The sequence below is a fragment of the Triticum aestivum genome, chromosome 7A (genome assembly GCF_018294505.1).
Source record: "Triticum aestivum cultivar Chinese Spring chromosome 7A, IWGSC CS RefSeq v2.1, whole genome shotgun sequence".
Taxonomy (NCBI): Eukaryota; Viridiplantae; Streptophyta; class Magnoliopsida; order Poales; family Poaceae; genus Triticum; species Triticum aestivum.
In genome coordinates this window covers 238,336,220-238,354,313 of record NC_057812.1, presented here as the reverse complement: position 1 = coordinate 238,354,313, position 18,094 = coordinate 238,336,220, and positions in this window count along the sequence as shown.

Sequence of the window (18,094 nt, the reverse complement as noted above, 5' to 3'; positions counted from 1 at the left end):
GCTAGTCAAGTAGAGGCATACTAGTGACACTTTGTTTGTCTATGTATTCACACATGTATTATGTTTCCGGTTAATACAATTCTAGCATGAACAATAAACATTTATCATGATATAAGGAAATAAATTATAACTTTATTATTGCCTCTAGGGCATATTTCCTTCACTCCGAACTTGACCCTTGGCTTCGCCGCGAAGCCAAGCCCGAGCACACCTTGGGCCCGGGGGCTACTGTCGGTGTTCTGGGAATGGGGTCCCCAGACTTGCCTGCCTGCGGCCCGCGGCGTGGCTTAGCCGGCAGGCCGTACGGCCCATCTTCACCAACAAAGCACCCAAGACCCTCGTGAGGGGCCAAGCCTCGTGAGGCGGACGATGCAAGACCTCCTCTGGAGTGGCCTAGCTAGGTAGGCTCATGAGGAGCGGAGATATCAAGGCGAGGCGAACCTCACGAGGCTCTCGTGACGTGAGCCGTGATGATCGGCACCAGGCAGGCGCCAGCGTGCACAACGTCCTTGTTTCCTCTTTGGTGCAAAGGGGCAAGTGCAGCCGCGGAGTGCCGAGGCCTCAGGCAAAGGTTGCCATTTTGGTGCAACAAGACCAAGACCATGGACTGCAAGATGGAGGTCACCGTGGAGCCCGGAAGAATGTCACCGCCAGTACTTTGTGCAGGCGAAGACTACTTTTGTCAGGATAGCTTGTACTAGTTGTCCCCCTTCAAATTAGCCCGCCATTGTTGGCTGCCTTCTCGCTCGATATTTGGGAAGATGACCAGGGCCTCTATAAATAGGACTAGCCACCACCTTAGAGAGGAGGGAGAGAGACCACCCCCCACACACAAGCTCACCGAGCTCAAGAACGCATCAACCTCAGGAGGCCGTTCTTCCCTTGTATGGTTCATCATCAGCCCAAGAGGCAATCCACCACCACCACACTGGGGTAGGGTATTCCACCACAACGATGGCCCGAACCAGTATAAACCCCGTGTCCTTCTGTGTTGTGAGTTCATCGAGTTCGTCTGCAAGATCTTAGCGAGCTAGAGCGTAGATCGGTTGGAGGGAAAGACTTGCGCACCCCAGTGTTCGAACCTTAAGGGTTTGCCGGAAACCCACATCCCGACAACATTCCCGTAAACCTTAGGGTCTGCAATGTAATCAACTACATAGCTCTCTCCCTCTGAATCTTGGGACGACATGCTTTCAGATCTGTCAAAAAAATAGCTCAAAACGAGAATAGAGGATTTTGCCATGGTACGATGGTCAAAACCTTCGGGAGATTAAATAACGAATTTTTACGGACCAAAATAAGTATTCTACAAGAAAACAGAGTCCGGAGGGCACACAAGGTGGCCACAAGCCTGGGAGGCGCACCGCCTGGGCTTGTCGCCTCCTCGTGCACTTTTTGGATTACTTTTTAGTTTTCTAATTTTTTAAATATTCCAAAACGAGGTAAAATTGCCATTGGAAAAGTTTTGGAGTCGGTTTACTAACTGTATCTCATACATATTCCTTTTTGGAGGTCTAGAGCGTTCTGGTAGGTCTCCCTTATGTACTCCTCCATTGTTATGGTATTAATAATACTCCCTCTATTCCTAAATATAGGGTGTATAGTTTTTGGCATGAAAACTAAAGAACGCATGTGAAGGAAAAATGTCACAAGTTTTGGTCGAGATTACACCTGACTAATTGACATGAGAAAATAGAGGAGCTTGCTTGATACAAGGAAATGTAATCAAATCCCTTAAAATATCCAAACGAGTGGTGCACAGGTATGCACCTTATATTTTGGACTTTTTCTCAAAAATCTATACACCTTATATCAAGGAACAGGGGGAGTATTGGTTTCAACATTTATGGGAGTAACAGAGATATAATGTTTGATTCTTTGCCCATTTACCACCTTCGGCGGTGTTGATCTTGATGGCACCGAAACGATAAACTTCCTCAATAATGTAAGGCCCTTCCCATTTAGAGAGAAGTTTTCCTGCAAAAAATCTTAAACAAGAGTTGTATAGCAAGGCATGGTCACCTAGATTAAATTCACGCTTTTGTATCCTTTTGTCATGCCATCTTTTAAATTTTTCTTTAAACAACTTGGCATTTTCATAGGCATGGGTTCTCCATTCATCAAGAGAGCTAATGTCAATAACCTCTTCTCACCGGCAAGTTTGAAATCATAATTGAGCTCTTTAATTGCCCAATAAGCTTTATGTTCTAGTTCTAGAGGTGAGTGACATGCTTCTCCATCAACCATTTTATATGGATACAAACCCATAGGGTTTTTATATGCAGTCTTATAAGCCCATAATGCATCATCAAGTTTCTTAGACCAATTCTTTCTAGATCTATTGACAGTCTTTTGCAAGATCAATTTTATTTCCCTATTACTCAATTCTACATGACCACTAGACTGAAGGTGATAAAGGTGATCCAATTCTATGGTTAACATCATACTTAGCAAGCAGTTTACAGAAAGCACCATGAATAAAGTGTGAACCCCCATCAATCATTAAATATCCAGGGACTCCAAACCTCAGGAAAATAACTTCTTTAAGAATTTTAATAGAAGTGTTATGATCATCACTACCAGTTGGAATAGCTTCGACCCACTTAGTAATGTAATCAACAGCAACTAAAATATGAGTATACCCATTAGAGGATGGAAAAGGTCCCATATAATCAAAACCCCAAACATCAAATGGTTCAATAACAAGTGAATAATTCATAGGCATTTCCTAACGTCTACTAATATTACCAATTATTTGACATTCATCACAAGATAAGACAAACTTACGAGCATCTTTGAAGAGAGTAGGCCAATAAAAACCAGATTCTAATACCTTGTGTGCAGTTCTATCTCCAGCATGGTGTCCTCCGTAGGCCTCGGAGTGACACTTGCGTAGGGTTTGTTCCTGTTCATGCTCAGATACACAACGTCTAATAACACCATCTACCCCTTCTTTATAAAGGTGTGGGTCATCCCAAAAGTAATGTCTTAAATCATAGAAAAACTTTTTCTTTTGTTGGTATGTGAAACTAGGTGGTAAAAATTTAGCAACAATGTAATTAGCATAATCGGCATACCATGGAGTACTACAGAAGCATTTATGACAGCTAATTGTTCATCAAAATAGCTATCATCAATAGGTAGTGGGTCATCAAGAATATTTTCTAACCTAGACAAGTTGTCTGCTATGGGGTTCTCAGCTCTGTTTCCATCAATAATATGCAAATCAAATTCTTGTAGCAAGAGAACCCGTCTAATGAGTCTAGGCTTAGCATCTTTCTTTTCCATAAGATATTTAATAGCAGAATGATCGGTGTGAACAATTACTTTGGAATCAACATATAAGATCTGAACTTATCACAAGCAAACACAACTACTAGAAATTATTTTTCAGTAGTAGCATAATTTCTTTCAGCACTGTCTAGAGTTTTACTAGCATAATGTGTAATATTTAATTTCTTATCAACTCTTTCTCCTAGAACAACACCAATAGCATAATCACTAGCATCACACATAATTCCAAAGGGTAGGTTCCAATCAGGTGGTTGAACAATATGTGCAGAAATTAAGGCTTTCTTTAGGATTTCAAATGGTTCTACACAATCATCATCAAAAACGAATGGAACATCTTTTTGTAAGAGATTAGTGGGAGGCCTATAAATTTTATAGAAGTCTTTAATAAATCTCTTATAGAAACCAACATGACCAAGGAAACTTCTTATACCTTTGATATCTTTAGGACACAACATTTTTTCAATGGCATCAACTTTAGCTTTATCCACTTCAATACATCTTTCGAAGATTTTGTGCCCCAAGACAATACCTTCATTAACCATAAAGTGGCACTTCTCCCAATTCAAAACAAGATTTGTTTCTTCACATCTGCAAAACTCGATCAAGGTTGCTTAATAAATCATCAAAAGAAGTTCTGTAAACGGAGAAAGCATCCATGAAAACCTCAACAATCTTTTCACAAAAATCAGAGAATATAGCAGTCATACATCTTTGAAAAGTAGCACGTGCATTACATAAACCAAAAGGCATACGTCTATAAGCAAAGGTAACAAAAGGGCATATAAAAGTAGTATTTTCTTGATCCTCTTGTGACACAGGTATTTGTGAAAAATCAGAATAACCATCTAGAAAGAAAAAGTGTGTATGTTTGGATAGTCTTTCTAGCATTTGATCAATAAAAGGTAGAGGATAATGATCTTTCCTAGTATCTTTGTTTAATTTTCTAAAATCAATTACCATTCGATGACCTATAACAATCTTTGTGGAATCAATTCATTCTTATCATTGGGAACAATAGTAATACATCCCTTCTTAGGGACACAATGAACAGGACTTACCCATCTACTATCACTACTACAGGATGGTCCAAACGTGACAGTCGAATCAGAGACCCTTCGACGAAACTGTGTGCGATGCATCAATCACAAACGGTGATGTAATAAAACTGTCAAAAAAGATGGAAAACATTTGCCATGGTGGCGACATCAAACATGGTTCATATTGGAGTTGCGTGTGCGATGCGTGCAAACGGTTAATCCAGAAGAACTGTTTGCGATGAGGCAGAACAACAAAAACAGGCTGCCAGTTCACTAGGATGAACTGTGTGTGATTAGGCAACACAATAGAAATGTCCAACTAAACAAGATGTGTGTGATACGTGGCAAACAGGTCCGTAATCAGAAATGTGTGCTGATGTCTACTACACAACCTTCTTCTTGTAGACGTTGTTGGGCCTCCAAGTGCAGAGGTTTGTAGGACAGTAGCAAATTTCCCTCAAGTGGATGACCTAAGGTTTATCAATCTGTAGGAGGCGTAGGATGAAGATGGTGTCTCTCAAGCAACCCTGCAACCAAATAACAAAGAGTCTCTTGTGTCCCCAACAAACCCAATACAATGGTAAATTGTATAGGTGCACTAGTTCGGCGAAGAGATGGTGATACAAGTGGTATATGGATAATAGAGAATAGTTTTTGTAATCTGAAAATATAAAAACAGCTAGGTAACTAATGATAAAAGTGAGCATAAATGGTATTGCAATGATAGGAAACAAGGCCTAGCGTTCATACTTTCACTAGTGCAAGTCCTCTCAACAATAATAACATAATTGGATCACATAACTATCCCTCAACATGCAACAAAGAGTAACTCCAAAGTCATTAATAGCGGAGAACGAACAAAGAGATTATGGTAGGGTACGAAACCACCTCAAAGTTATTATTTCCAATCAATCTGCTAGGCTATTCCTATAAGTGTCACAAACAGCCCTAAAGTTCGTACTAGAATAACACCTTAAGACACAAATCAACCAAAACCCTAATGTCACCAAGATACTCCAATGTCACCTCAAGTATCCGTGGGTATGATTATACGATATGCATCACACAATCTCATATTCATCTATTCAACCAACACATAGAACCTCAAAGAGTGCCCCAAAGTTTCTACCGGAGAATCACGACGAAAATGTGTGCCAACCCCTATGCATAGGTTCATGGGCAGAACCCGCAAGTTGATCACCAAAACATACATCAAGTGAATCATGTGGTATCCCATTGTCACCACAAATACGCACGGCAAGACATACATAAAGTGTTCTCAAATCTTTAAAGACTCAATCCGATAAGATAACTTCAAAGGGAAAACTCAATCCATTACAAGAGAGTAGAGGGGGGAGAAAACATCATAAGATCCAACTATAATAGCAAAGCTCGCGATACATCAAGATCGTGCCAAATCAAGAACACGAGAGAGAGAGAGAGAGAGAGAGATCAAACACATAGCTACTGGTACATACCCTCAGCCCCATGGGAGAACTAAGAGCACTGGGATGATGAAGATGGCCACCGGAGAGGGATTGCCCCCTCCGGCAGGGTGCCGGAACGTGTCTAGATTGGTTTTTGGTGGCTACAGAGGCTTCTGGCAGCGGAACTCCCGATCTATTGTGCTCTCGGATGTTTTTAGGGTATATGGAGATATATAGGCGGAAGAAGTACGTCAGGGGGGGCACGAGGGGCCCACGAGGGTGGAGGGCGCGCCCAGGGGGGTATGCGCACCCCCTGCATCGTGGCTTCCTCGTAGATCCCCTGACGTGCACTCCAAGTCTTCTAGGCTTCTTCTGATCCAAAAATAAGTTCCGTGAAGTTTCGGGTCAATTGGACTCCGTTTGGTTTTTCTTTTCTGCGATATTCTAAAACAAGGTAAAAACAGAAAACTGGCACTGGGCTCTGGGTTAATAGGTTAGTCCCAAAAATGATATAAAAGTGTATAATAATGCCCATAAACATCCAAAACAGTAGATAATATAGCATGGAGCAATCAAAAATTATAGATACATTGGAGACGTATCATGTGCGAAGACCAATAATAACACAGACGATTGCTGCTAATAAGCCGTGTGATTTGCTCTGTCTATAGAAGAATATATATATGTATATATACATATATAACTGAAATAAACATCCAATTACATAAGTGACTATACATATCATTTGCACACACCTCAATAAACAATTGTATGCATTCTAAACTAGGAGAAATGATCGTCTAGTCATCTACTTCTTGTGACGCTCCCACCACTGCTCAGTGGCTCGATCCCTCGTCTGGGGAAGGAAGAAGACACTCCCTCATGTCAACGATCCACATTTACATCTTGTAGCTTCTGTACGCGCCCTTGGCCACGTACTTGACGTGTTGTTCATCCAGTCTCTCATGCCAGACACTATGCGAAGTGTTATTGTCCTTCTTGCTCTCATCCTTCATCTTCATGTAGTAGGGGTTGATGATGGCCAAGGCGAGGTCAACCAGGGAGTTCTGTTCATTCTTGTCACTGCCCCAGACCTTGTAGCGGTCCTCGATGTTGACAAGATTCTGGCATTTCAAGGCCGAATCCTTGCGCTTTTAGATCGTTGGTGGTGTCCACCGTAGCGAAACTATAGTCGGAGCTGCTGATGAACTTGGAGAAACGCTCGCAAGGCCTTGTGGCTAGGTGGTAGTGGTAGACCATGATGTCATGTCACACACACAACTAGGCAACGACAACTGAGGGAGTCCTGGATTAGGGGGTGTCCGGATGGCCGGACTATACCTTCGACCGGACTCCTGGACTATGAAGATACAAGATTGAAGACTTCGTCCCGTGTCCGGAAGGGACTTTCCTTGGCGTGGAAGGCAAGCTTGGCGATACGGATATGTAGATCTCCTACCATTGTAACCGACTCTGTGTAACCCTAGCCCTCTCCGGTGTCTATATAAACCGGAGAGTTTTAGTCCGTAGGACGAACAACAATCATACCATAGGCTAGCTTCTAGGGTTTAGCCTCTCTGATCTCATGGTAGATCTACTCTTGTACTACCCATATCATCAATATTAATCAAGCAGGACATAGGGTTTTACCTCCATCAAGAGGGCCCGAACCTGGGTAAAACATCGTGTCCCCTGCCTCCTGTTACCATCTGACCTAGACGCACAGTTCGGGACCCCCTACCCGAGATCCGCCGGTTTTGACACCGACATTGGTGCTTTCATTGAGAGTTCCTCTGTGCCGTCGCCATCAGGAAGGATGCCTCATCCCGTCTTTAAATACGGCACCGTTGCTAAGGGAGCTTTGGCTGTCGGCCAAACTCTCCGGCTAGGTGGTTTCCTTATGACTGCTTGTTCGGCTACTGCGCCGACGATGACCTCTCTGGTCATCGAAAGCAATCTTCACGTCAGCTCGGAATTTGCTGAGCATCTAGATCCAATGGAGCTATCTTTGCTAAACGAGCTCTTGGATCGCTTCGCCGCCCTGGGAGTCGCTACGGATTACGACCAGGTTGGGTCTAAACCCGATCTGAGAGAGATTAACTCCACCAGGTCACCCATCACGTTGCCATGGTTGAGGGACAGTGCGGCAACCCTTCATCTATCTTAAGGACTAGATATGTCCGGATTTCCGATCCCTCCAAGTCGGATACCTGCGGAGGGGAGGACATCACTCAAGACCTGAACTTAAAGTCAGGTGACGGGCTAGATTCATTGGACAGCATCCAAGAATCCAAACTTCCGACTTCGGAAACTCCTTGGCCCCTGGGTCTCAGATTGGGTGAAGTTTCGGATTTGATTCCACCCACCCACCCATACATAAGAAATCTATCCCAAATTAGGCAAGAGCCCGAAGAAACAGTACATCATTACTGGGCCAGATTCCTCCTGGTTATGAACAGGATAAAGGACTGCCGCGAGGAAGACGCAATTTTATTCTTCTGCAATAATTGCACGGACAAGGGAATCCTCAACGCCATAAGTTGCCGTGATATTACATGCTTCGATGACTTGCCGTCCATAGTACGAAAGTACTGTGCGATGGAAAGCGCCTGGAAAACCGAAATAAAATTTTGGGACAATCCGGCCCTGAATACAAACCCAGTCCGAAACAAAAGGGTGCATCATCGCCAGACACCTGGGTTTAATACCAAAAAGCAAAAGCCCTCTATAGGGCACGGAACCATACTGGAAGGATGGCTTAATGGACCCTGTAAAATCCACAGTGCAGAGGGCGCCACACCAACTCACAGCCTCATAGCATGTTGGATACTCCGGCAGGTGGCAAAAATTGGGGAAGATCTTCTAATTCCAGAAACCACAGAAAGCCACCCTAGAGAAACCAGTACGGTATTAACAGTCTTCGAGACTTTCGCATCAAATAATATGCGAAAAAGGACACTCCACGGCCTTGCCGAAGTCGACCAAGTAGCAACAATAAACCCATGGAGTGACACGGCTATTACTTTTAATGCCAGTGATGAACCTAAATTCCGAACAGCCCGAGCACCAGCCGCATTGGTCCTCAGCCCAATAGTGGACGGCTTTTGTCTTACAAAGGTACTCATGGATGGCGGCAGCGGATTGAACCTCATTTATGAGGAAACCCTTCAAAAAATGGAAATAGACTGGAACCGCATTGAGCGAAGCAGCACAACCTTTAGAGGAATAATCCCCAGTGGAGAAGCGCGCTATACAGGAAAAATCACACTAGATGTGGTGTTCGGCACGCCGGATAATTACAGGTCTGAAGAGGTCACGTTCTAGGTGGCCCCGTTCAGTAGCGGATATCACACTCTGCTAGGGCGGGAAGCGTTTACAGTCTTCCAAGCAATACCCCATTACAGGTACATGAAGCTCAAGATGCCCGGCCCTAACGGAATCATCACTCTCGTTAGTGATCCGAATATAGCACTCCGCACCGAAAAGAAGACAGCCGCACTGGCCCTTGAGGCGGTATCCGAAGCCCTAGCGGCTGAGGAACTGACTGCGCTGCGCTCCACGGTAAATAGGGACGATGTGATACTCAATAAAAGATCCAAGTCCACCTCCTTTAAACCGGCAGACGAAATAGTCAAATTCCAGGTCCATCCAACGGACCCCAATAAAACAGCTTCCATCGGGGCACAGTTAAACCCTGATGTAGACGCCGCACTGCGAGAGTTCCTATGAGAGAACTGGGACATTTTCGCCTGGCACCCTTCAGACATGCCAGGAATCCCACGCAGGCTGGCCGAACACAGCTTAAATATCCTAGAAGGATTCAAGCCAGTCAAACAGGCTCTTCGGTGTTTTTCTGAACCTAAGAGACATGCATGGGAGAGGAACTAGCCAAGCTATTGGAGGCCGGATTCAACAAAGACATAAAACATCCTGACTGGCTAGCAAACCTGGTGATGGTACCAAAGAAGGACAAATCCTGGCGCCTATGCGTTGATTTCAAAGACCTTAACAAGGCTTGCCCAAAGGATCCCTTCCCTCTCCCCCGCATCGATCAAATTATCGACGCTACCGCAGGACATGATTCGTTGTGTTTCCTCGACGCATAGTCCGGCTACCATCAAATAAAGATGGCAGAGTCAGACCAAGCCGCAACGACATTCATCACACCATACGGCCCATTCAGCTTCAACACAATGCCCTTCGGGCTCAAAAACGCCGGCGCAACAATCAGCGCATGATTCAGACATGTCTGGCAAACCAGATCGGCAAAACAGTGGAGGCATACATAGATGATGTGGTCATTAAAACAAGACATGTCGAATCTCTAGTAGACAACTTGAGGCTAACATTCGATAACCTATGAACATACGACATCAAGCTCAACCCGGAAAAATGCGTTTTTGGCGTTCCAGCCGGAAACCTCTTGGGCTTCATTGTATCCGGTAGAGGAATTGAAGCAAATCCAGCCAAGATCCGAGCTCTGTCACAATTGGATATCCCGAAGGACCTCAAACAAATACAAAAATTAACCGGATGCGTGGCAGCTCTAAGCCGCTTTATCTCCCTCCTAGGAGAAAAGGCACTACCCCTTTACCGCATCCTTCGGCGCACCGAACACTGCGAGTGGACGGATGCAGCCACGGCCGGACTCGACGAAATAAAAGCCATCTTGGTAACAAACCCAGTCCTGGCCGCACCAAACATTGGTGAACCAATGCTATTATACATTGCAGCAACCCATCAGGTTTTAAGCGCAGTGCTCGTCGTCGAACGAGAAACGGACGGACACAAATTCCCCCTTCAAAAGCCGGTCTATTACGTGTCCACTGCCCTTACTCCGTGCAAGTCACGGTACCCGCATTATCAAAAGATTGCGTACGCGGTATTTATGGCATCCCGGAAGCTGCGACACTACTTTTAAGAGTGTTCAATAACAGTAGCCTCGAAAGTGCCACTTAACGATATTATAAACAACCTAGACGCGACGGGCCGGATTGCAAAATGGGCCATTGAGGTCCTCCCGTTTGACATAACTTACAAGCCACGGCGAGCTATCAAGTCGCAAGTTTTGGCCGACTTCGTCGCAGAATGGACGGAGGCCGAACTCCCTAAAGAGTATGGCACATATTCAAACTGGGTCATGCACTTCGACGGCTCCAAAATGTTGGCCGGTCTAGGGGCTGGCGTCGTTTTGACGTCCCCCACAGGCGACACAGTTCAATACATACTCCAAATAATGTACACAGACTCCAACAATGCAGCCGAATATGAGGCCCTTTTACATGGTCTCCGGATGGCAGTATCCATGGGCATTCAACGCCTAGAGGTGCGCGGGGACTCGAACCTCACAATATCCCAAATAAACGGAGACTTTGATGCCAAAGATCCAAAAATGGCAGCTTATCGCAACGTCGTCCTAAAAATGTCGGCTCGGTTCAAAGGGCTCGAATTTCACCATATAGCCCGGGAAAATAGTCAGGCGGCAGATGTCCTGGCACGCATCGGCGCAAAACGCGATGTAGTCCCCCCCAACATCTTCCTGGAAAGGCTGTTCAAGCCATCCGTATTATGGGAAGGGGAACCCGGCAATAACAGCCCGGCCCCAACCACAATGCCTGACACCGAACACTCTGACACAATTGGAGGATCTGCCAATGAAATAACACCTTCACCCCATGTAATAATGGTCGTCATCGCCCCGTGGACAGAACCATTCCTCGCCTACCTTACCAGGAAGGAACTCCCTGAGGACCAAAATGAGGCACGCTGCATAGTGCGGCGATCTAAAGCCTATAAAGTCCATGAGGGAGAGCTTTATAAGAAAAGCACTACCCGAGTCCTTCAACGGTGCATCTCCGAAGAGGAAGGGCGGAACCTCCTGGCTGAAATTCATGCCGGACTCAGCGGACATCACGCTGCAGCTCGGTCCCTTGTAAGCAAGGCCTTCCGTACAGGCTTTTATTGGCCGACGGCCCGGGCAGACGCCCAGGACTTAGTCCAACGATGCGTCGGTTGCCAGCTTTTTGCAAACCAAAGCCATATGCCACCCATCACCCTCCAAACTATCCCCATCACTTGGCCCTTCATGGTCTGGGGGCCTGACATGGTTGGACCCCTTAAAGGCGAAACCCACAAGAAAAAATACTTACTGGTCATGGTGGATAAGTTCACCAAATGGATAGAAGCCAAGCCTGTTAAGACGGCCGAATCCGGACCGGTGATAGACTTTATATCCAGGGTTGTACACCGTTACGGCGTCCCCCACAACATCATCACTAATAACGACATGAACTTTACAGCCGATGAGGTAAAACTCTGGTGCAAAAACATGGGCATCAAGCTCGATTATGCTTCCATCTATCACCCACAAACCAACGGCCAGGTCGAACATGCAAATGGTCTTATCATGAGCGGCATCAAACCCAGATTAGTGCGGTCCCTTAAGGAATCTAATACGCACTGGGTAGAGGAGCTCGACTCCATACTCTGGGGGTTGTGGACCACGCTGAATCGAACCACAGGATACACACCATTCTTCATGGTGTATGGCGCAGAGGCAGTTTTGCCCTGCGACATAATTCATGACTCACCTCGAGTGCGCATGTACGAAGAAAGAGAAGCTGAGCTCGATCAGCAGGACAGTTTGGACGCCTTGGAGGAAGAGCAAGACGTGGCAAAAGCCCGTTCCGCATTCTATCAATAGCAGGCTTGAAGATACCAAAGCAGAGAAGTACGGGCCAAAAATTACAACATTGGCGAATTAGCTCTACGCCCGCCGGACAAGAAAAAGGACAAACTCAAGCCCAAGTGGGAAGGTCCCTTCATAATTAACCAAGTCCTGACTGGTGGAGTGTACCGCCTGCGAGATGCATTGGATAACCGACTCGAGCCGAACCCATGGAACGCAGCCCGTCTCCGAAGATTCTATGCCTAGCGCCGGACTCTGTGTTCGTCTCCTTCCTCTGTCCATTTTTTATATTCTTTCTGTCTTACATTTCTCTCCTTCTCCTCTCTTTCTCTTATAGCCTTCAAAGGCTCATAAAGTGACGCGCTATCCGCGCTCATTAAACCTGGGGGCTTCTTTAAACAGAAGCTTATTTACACGGGCTTCATGCCCAACACATGTGTCACACTTCCGCATGTACCTTTTATTCACCATTATATGCATCGATATGACTTAAGTTTTGGCCAAGCTGGGTTGCCTGGCTCCTGTGCTTACCCCCACGTTCCCGATTGTTCGGCAAGGTGGTAAAGGGAGCACCTTTGCGATTGTTACTGCCGGGTCAGCCGGATGTGTACCTCAGACTGAGTGAAGCCGAAAGCTAGCGTTCTTAAGGGAATATTTGGTCGGTGAACTAAAGATTTTTCTTTCACTTATTTATCTATACGCCCCCAGATGTTTTTCCTGCGTCTCTTTCCGCAGAACGGACATGCACTTTAGGGCATGCCTCCTAGGGAAAGGAACCCCTAACGGAACTATTCTCCCTGGAAGATGTTTCATATTAACCATGTAATATAACATAACTAGTTGGGCACTTGTCTGTTCAAGCACTAATGACCCCTACGCCTGGTCTCCATGCATACCCCAGTTCTTATATAACCGCGAGGGTATTCAGACACACTCCAGACCGTCAGGTCCCGAGGTTGAAGCGAAAAGGTCGGCCATGACAAACGATCTACAATCCGGCTAGAAGGCATTACACATGTCGATTAAAATTACATAGTCAATCTGACTGATTGTATTCCTCTTCAATACCATCTAACAGGCTATCTAGTTTACAGTCCTGTTGGGAATACTTTGCGGCCAACTCTACTTGGCCGTATACTAAGCTCACAGGGATCTCCTTCCCATCGGGCCCTACGGGTCCGACCTCGGCCATGTGGTTTGGGTCAGCCTTCGTGTACCGCGTCTTCACCATGGCCCAGGCCTCCCTGGCGCCTTGACGGCAGGCCGACATCTTCCACAACCGAAAGCGCCGCCGCGCTCCCTTCAGCTTCTCTACAAGCTCTCCAAGGCCTTCGGGCATGGAGACGGATGGCCACAAGGCCTGGGCGATGCCTTGCATCACCTGCCGAACTCGCTCGTGCAGTTGTGAGAGCTCGGGAAGAAGGTCACCCGTAGAACCGGGCATTTCCTCTGCAGGACGACCTGTTAGCATACCTATAGACATTACTCTGTTAGTCGACTTCCTCGCCGAACTCTTTTTCAAAGTTCGTTTAAGCACTTACTATATATGCCACGTCGAAGCCGTTGATTCTCCTTCACGGAGTCCGACAGCTGGGCATGAACGTCCTTCAGTTCAACGCCCAGCTTGGTGTTGGCATCTTGGAGATCGTTCTTCTCCCGCCTCACCTTTATCAGCACACTCTCACCCGCCTTTAGCTGGCGTCAGAGTTGTTGCACTTCCGGATTTAATCCGGTGCCATCTGCAATTTCATTTGTCAGATTTGCACCTACGCCGCACTTCGCAAAATACTTATCTTTCGAAGCGTATATTACCAGAGGGGGTCTCCTTGGGCTCCCCTGCCACGGCTAGTGCGGCCTCAAGTTGGGCTTTGCACTCTTCCAGCTCCTGGGACAGTGGGGTATTCTTTTCTGTAAGAACCTGCATAACACATGATCCTTAAAACAGTTATTCTAACTGTTTCAAGTCTCTGGGGCTACTGGTATACATATATAATTACCAAAATTTTCTTACCCGTATGTCTTTCACATACTGCTCCGTGGCTCTGCCTAGACCATTTTGAGCGGCACGGAGGTACGCGTCTCCCGAATTGAAGGCATCCAATGCCTCTTGGGAGAAACAAGCGTCGCGAAGAACTGTCCGGCGATGCTTGTGGTTCGTGGCACTCTCCACCTCGGAATTGGTGGCAGATAGCCTTTCCGCATCCTCTGTTGGAGGAGCGTCCGGTGCGCGCCTTGTGTTCGCCTCCGCTTACGGACCAGGCTTTGGAGCCTGGCTGGTGGAGGCGCGATTGGCAACCTCTCCGGATATAGTCCGGCGAGGTCTCTTCGTCCTGAAGAGAGCACGAGTGTTAATACGCCTCGAAGGAATAACACCTGGGAATAAGATGGCGCGCTATACCTTTGCGCCGGCGTCTCAGTCCAGACCGCACTTCTTTTCAGCCCGCGGGGCCTTGCCGCCCCTCGTTGGCTAGTCGCCACAGGCTCGTCCTCCCATCCCAAGGGCCTCCCCTGCAAAACACGATTGTCATACGGCAATCGAAAACACGTGAGGATAGATCCCTTTTCAAAGTGTTGGGACTTCGGTCTCAGTTACCTGTGAGGCTGGAGTAGCCCTGGGTAATCGGCCGTAATGGCCACCAAGGCGTTGTCCTTGCTTAATTGATGAAACACTCCATCAATCAGCTCCACAGATAAGTCCGGATCCTCTTGAGAGGCCGGGTCGAGGGACCTTCCCGGATCCTCGGGTTGTGGAGGAGGGCTGTTCATTTCTTTAACAGCCTGGCGCAGTTCCTGCGTTGAAGTCGTTAGACTGAAAATTTAACAATGGGAATATAAAACGGATGGGCAAGTAAAAGTGTCCACTTACCCAACTTGGGGGATTGTACATAGAAAATCCACCCCGTGGGTTGACGCGGAGAAATTCCTCCTCTTCTCCCTTGTACAAAGCAGACAAGGTCTTTATTAGAGTGGCAGCCGAATCCGGCCCCTTACGACCGTAGCGGGTGGTGTCGTCCTCCCCGTTGAAGTCCCACATGGGGCGGCCTCTATACTTAAGCGACTGCACCCCTCGCATGATGCATGCGGCCATGACCCCGATCATGGTCAGTCCGGAATGAGCTAACAATCTTATCCGGCCCATCAGGTAAATAACATCCCTGTCACTTTCCCTCTGAGGGCTCTGTGGATGCTAGCTTAGGCGCTTCTTTAGGGGAGCATTGTCGAACTTAGGGAGGACGATCCGGACAGGATCCGGCAGCGGGACATCCTCTATATAAAACCATTCCGAAGGCTAGTCCTCGAATGCCTTCTTTGGGGTTCTGGACAGATATCTGGTCCTGGCGATGCGCCACACTTCGGCTCCGCCCACTTGATATATCAACCCCTCCTTAGAGCGGGGCACAAGGCAGAATAGCCTTTTCCACAGCGCGAAATGAGCCTCGCAGCCCAAAAACAGCTCGCAAAGGGCTTCGAAGCCCGCGATATGCAATATGGAGGCAGGTGTGAGGTTATGCAGCTGGAGGCCATAGAACTCCAGAAGCCCCCGGAGAAACGGATGAATTGGAAATCCGAGCCCTGTTATTAAGTAAGGGGCAAGGCATACCCGCTCTCCTTTGGAAGGATTGGGGGCGCTCTCCGCTTGCTCTCCGCCATTATAGGTGGCAAGTCCGGCTCAAACCGGGACCATATAGGCCGGGGGGAGAAATCCCTTGGTCTGGAGCTTCACTAGCTCGTTGTGCGGGATGGAGCACCTCTTCCAATCTCCAGGCTGAGGGCTGGAAGGGTGAGAGGAGGAGCTGTGGCGGCCGGCCATGATAGAATGGACCTCTGTCGGTTACGCTCTGATGAATACTCGTGGAAGGGAGAAGGTGTGGTTTGGATCTAAATCCTCGTCCCCTTAAATAGGCGGCTCATTCACGCGGCTAGGGGTGTAAATATAAAAAACACCTTGACTTTTCATATTCGTTTGACACGTGGAAAACGGCCATTATTGGGCGTAGAAGCCAAGGAGCACTACATTTACAAGAAATCAGACACTATTCAACAGGTACACGGAATTTGGAGGAGAACCCGCCTTGCAATGCCGAAGACAATCTGCGCGCCGGACTTGTCGTCATTGAAGCCTAGTTCAGGGGCTACTGAGGGAGTCCTGGATTAGGGGGTGTCTGGATGGCCGGACTATACCTTCGACCGGACTCCTGGACTATGAAGATACAAGATTGAAGACTTTGTCCCGTGTCTGGAAGGGACTTTCCTTGGCGTGGAAGGCAAGCTTGGCGATACGGATATGTAGATCTCCTACCATTGTAACCGACTCTGTGTAACCCTAGCCCTCTCCGGTGTCTATATAAACCAGAGAGTTTTAGTTCGTAGGACGAACAACAATCATACCATAGGCTAGCTTCTACGGTTTAGCCTCTCTGGTCTCGTGGTAGATCTACTCTTGTACTACCCATATCATCAATATTAATCAAGCAGGACGTAGGGTTTTACCTCCATCAAGAGGGCCCGAACCTGGGTAAAACATCGTGTCCCCTGCCTCCTGTTACCATCCGACCTAGACGCATAGTTCGAGACCCCCTACCCGAGATCCGCCGGTTTTGACACCAACAGCAACCTTCTGATCGTGCCCGGCACCACCTATGGTGTACTCAAGGTCGAAGCCAACCACCTGGTACTTGTCCTTAGAAGCAACTGCTCCATAGTTTGGATGGAGCTATGCACCGAGGCCGGCTCGTTCGTGTACACCACCAAGAGGGACTTCCCCCTCATGTGGGTGTCCACTACATGATTCTTGGTGAATTGCCCGCCGTTGTCGTCGTCGGCCACTGGGAGCGCCATTGGAGCCATGGGGAGCGCCATTGGGACCAATGGATGTCCTCTCTGTATTTGTCGTCGTGGTTGTGCTTATTGTGTCATGTGGTGCAAGATATGAAGGTAAATAGCCACAGGAATAAATGGGGGCCGGGCAGCCTGGATTCTCGGCGCGTCCGCACGGCAGTTTTTGTAGCGGGTAACTGCATCGTGGCACCGCACCCAGCAAAACCGCATGCACACGAACGTGCATGATCGTCCTCTGGCCCCAAGCACTGGCAACGAGCATGGAGGGACGAGGGCAGAGCGCCGGGAGGGATGCAAGAGCAGAGCGCGCGCGGTGGGATGCGAGCAGAGCGCGTCGCGGCCGCCTCAACCGCAACCAACCACACACATAAAGCAGTTGAACACGCAGGAAATGGTCGTCTACAAGCCGGCTGACAGTTGCGTCGCTGCATAGAGAGCGGCCGTGTGCTACTACCGCTGTCTTGGTCTATTAGTCCCCTTTATATTCTATGCCATATTTTGACCTTAAATTTAACCAACAAAATGTAAATGCATGTTACAAAAATTATATAATTGGAAACTATGTTCAAATGCGAATCCAACTATATAATTTCTGGCGACATGCATTCATATTTTATTAGTTAAATCTATAGTCAAAATTTGGCACAAAAATACATAGACGACTTATAAACTTGGACGGGAGTAGTAGGTAATTTAATCACAAACGTTTGCATTTTATTAACCGTATGTGTATGTGTCCTTTCATCCTCCTCTCGCACGTCTTGTCACCCCGCTGCCGCAGACAGCTTAGATTGCAAGCTTGAGCAGCG